Here is a 4138-nt window from a genome sequence, read left to right on the forward strand (position 1 = left end):
GAATTCTTAATTCTACTTTCAGCACAATAAATATGTCTTCTTGCCTCCTGGCCTTTATGGTTTATAGTAAAAAGTGAATTGTAAATATTATTGAGAATTTCTTGCACTTGATGTGTCACTTTCTTTGTTGCTGTCAAGATTTTCTTTTTGACATTTGCTTTTAACACTTTGATTATAATGTGTTACTGTGAGCTGTAATTTAGAATTGATCCTCCTTGAAATTCCTTGATCTTAAATTTGGAATTTAATGATTTTCATCAAGTTTAGGATGTTTGGGGGCATTATTTATTTAAATATTAGTTTGCTACCTTCTTTATCTCTTCTGCTTATGAAGCTTCCATAATAAGTGTTGGTGTGTGTGAAGGTGTTGTGTGTGAAGGTGTTCTACAGGTACCTTAAGCCATATTTATTTTTCTCCCTTCTTTTACTTTCTGCTCCTAAGATTGCATGGTGTTAATTGTCACATTTTCTAGGTTAATAATTCTTTCTTAAACCTGCTTAAGTCCACTGCTGAACTCCTCTAAATAAAAATTTCATTTCAGTTATTGTATTTTCCAGGTCCAAATCTAAGTTTGCTTCATCTATATAATCTCTTTTTCATTATTGATATTTCCCTTCAGCTCAAATGGTAAAGAATCTGCCTGTGAGGCAGGAGACCAGGTTTTGATCCCTGGGTTGGGAATTTCCTCTGGAGAAGGGAATGGCAATCCACTCCAGTATTCTTGCCTAGAGAATTCCATGGACAGAGAAGCCTTGAGGGCTGCAGTGTGTGGGTTGCAAAGAGTCAGACATAACTGAGTGACTAACACACACACACACACACACACACCATTCCTTTGCCTTCCATTAGTTATTTGTCCATGGTGTCCATCAACCCTCTAAACACATTTAATGTGAGAGTTCAAGTTCTTTTCTAGGGTGTCCAATACGTGGGCTTCCTCTTGGATAACTTCTATTAACTTATGTTTTTTTTTAACAGTGAATAGACTGTAGTTTCCTGTTTTTGTTTTTTTGTTTTTTCCTTGTTATTTGAAATTAATTTTGTTGTTGTTGAGAACTGGACATTTTTAATAATATAATGTGCTAATTCTAGAAATCATATTCTCCCCCCTTCCTGGTGATTGCTTATGTTACCAACACAGAGTTGTGATACTCTGTTTTTTTAGTGACTTTTTCAAACTGTTCAGCAAGGGCTATTTTTCTTGTTCTGCATGGCTAGTTGTCTCTCTTTTGTTATCTCTGTAGTCAGCCAGCGACCTAACATAAGGAGAAGGGAAGGGTGGAGGAGAAGGAAGTATTCTGTCTTTTTAAATTCCTTGTAATTGGTGTTATCAGGAAAGCTACTTCAGATGGAAGGGACAGAAACAATGGCTGTTCCTTGTACTAGCGATTCCAGCATATGAAAAGACACAACCCTGATCCTTGGAGAATAAAGTCCTTATTGTCCAAACCAGAACCATGAAATGCAGGCCAGATCCCCCATGACTACCTAACTGGCCTGGAAAATGGTGGCTACTACACTAAATACTGAGGCCTTGAGTCATGTAGGACTCTTTGTGACCCCGTGATCTGTCCATGGAACTCTCCAAGGCAAGAATATTGGAGTGGGTTGTCATTCTCTCCTACAGGGGATCTTTCTGACATAGGGACGGAACCCGGGTCAACTACATTTCAGGCAGATTTTGTTACTGTCTTAGCTACCAGGATATTGTCCTTGGGGTTGCAAAGAGTCTGACGTGACTGAGAGACTTTCACTTTCACAAGCTACCAGGGAATCCCAACACTAAATACTAAAATTTATTAAAATTTACCAGATTCTTTATTAAGCAATCCCTTAATCCTGCAAATTTTGACTAGACTCCAGAATTCTAAAATAGTTGATTGTGACGATTTTTGCTGACCGAATTATTGTTTCCATGGAGGGAATTAATTTGGGCATTTCTTACTCTGCCACCATTCATTTGGTCTTTTCCACTATTTATCTACTACTTTCATTATCTTTCAAGATCTTTCTGTGTTGTTGGGTGTTGTCATTATAGACATGCCTGAACTGGCTAAGTCCTCTCCTGCCCCTAAAAAGGGCTCTAAAAAAGCTGTGACCAAGGCCCAGTAGAAGGACAGCAAGAAGCGCAAGCGCAGCTGCAAGGAGAGCTACTCCGTGTACGTGTACCAGGTGCTGAAGCAAGTCCATCTGGACAGCGGCATCTCTTCCAAGGCCATGGGAATCATGAACTCCTTCGTCAACGACATTTTCGAGTGCATCTCTGGTGAGGCATCGCGCCTGGTGCATTACAACAAGCGCTTGACTATCACATCCAGGGAGATCCAGACCACCAGGCGCATGCTGCTACCTGGGGAGCTGGCCAAGCACACTGTGTCCGAGGGCACTAAGGCTGTCACCAAGTATACTAGCTCCAAGTAAATATAATATGCCTAGCCACTGTTAACGGAGAAGGCAATGGCACCCCACTCCAGTACTCTTGTCTGGAAAATCCCATGGACGGAGGGCCTGGTGGGCTGTAGTCCATGGGGTCACTAAGAATTGGACACGACTGAGCGACTTGACTTTGACTTTTCATTAATATATGATAACAGAATGGGAGATATTATGTTTGATATTTATAAAAAATAACAGATTTTAAAATAAATATTTTCATTTTAAAAGAAAATAGAAAATCATCAAATGGTATTAATGCTAAATTCTCCAACATAAAAAGTACTAGATACTGAATAAATATTTCAGGATCAAAGGGTATAAAATATTATGTGTAAAACCTTTTAAATAATTTTTCAGGATTGAAAAATGGATGGTTATATTCTTTCATTTTCTCAAATATACATTTTCCCATCAATCCAGATTTTCAAGCCAGTTACTATATCAATATTTAAAGGTGTTTTATCTTTTATCCTTTTTCTGTAATAATAAATAAAGTAAAACTCAATATATTGAAATAGAAACTGGTTCCCTCCTATCATTATTATTTTCCTTTGTTTGATTACATTCTTGGTTTGATTGCATTCTTTGTTTTGTTTGATTAAATTTTATGTTTAAAACCACATTTTTTTTCCTCCAGAGAAATTTAATGCACATTCAAATTACCAATATCTGTAATTTTTGACAATAAAAGTCTGTTGACCATAGAAATGGACATATGACAGGAAATATGATGCAAGATTGTATAGTCTTTTGTTCTCAAGACTGTGGATATTGCTTTATGTTTGTTTGCCTTTAAAAATTGTTTTAAAAACATCAAAAGGCACACCTGGATTTTCTCTACTTCAGGTGGCCTGTATCCCCTGCCACCCCCCACCCCCCGCACCCGCCCACAACACTTCTTTGGAAGTAAAAAATAAAGTCTCTATTTTGGGCCAGCAAAAGTATAATGAGGATGTATTGCAATACCATTTTTTTTTTTCACTATGGCCTTATTAGGAAATATACACTTGACTTGAAATAGCTCTCTCATTGGGGTTTCCAATGGAGGGAAATAATTCTTCATCTCAGCTTAATGTAAAATTTCTGTTATAATCATTTAGTTTCTCAAATCCCAAGAGAGATGTATGTGTGGTTGATTTGTCTTTATGTTTCTTCTATAGGTTTTGTTTCCTTACTTGTAGCTTAAATGAGTTATATTTTCTCTATATTGTCTATGATGATCTCAGGTCTGTTCTCCCTGCCTGTAATTTAGTTTTGAACATAGGATTTACTGCCCCTTATTATTGATATTGTTAAATAAGTAGTGCTGGGTTTTTTTTAATCCATTATTTAGCTATGAAGCTTTTTAGTTTAATGTATCTTTTAATAAAATGCATAATTGTTTAACAAATATGTGCACATTTTATTGTTATTTACCATAAAAAACAAAGAATATTTCTTCTGTTCTTTAATTGGGTTTTATTTTTGTCTTAACCACATTTCTTTCCCATGTATGATAATTAATTTGTATGTTAAAGGCTAGTCTACATGTTGCTGTGAAGGCATTTTTAAGATGATTAGCATTTAGATCAGCTGACTTTGAGTAAAGTGAATTATCATTTCTTTCCAAGAAAGAAAAAATTTGCCTATAGGTTGCCTTTTCATATTGTTCATGGGGTTGGCAAAAGAAAAAAGGAAAGATAAAACCATCTGAAAGCAGAG

General features: G+C 36.3%; 1 pseudogene; it reads left to right on the forward strand.

The window, feature by feature from the left end:
• The first annotated feature begins 2041 nt into the window (after positions 1-2041).
• On the forward strand, positions 2042-2422 carry LOC147370597 (histone H2B type 2-E-like; annotated as a pseudogene).
• Positions 2423-4138: the final 1716 nt, after the last annotated feature.

Source organism: Bos grunniens, chromosome 6 (genome assembly GCF_055505025.1).
Source record: "Bos grunniens cultivar Pamir isolate PY7600 chromosome 6, Bosgru_T2T1.0, whole genome shotgun sequence".
Lineage (NCBI taxonomy): Eukaryota > Metazoa > Chordata > Mammalia > Artiodactyla > Bovidae > Bos > Bos grunniens.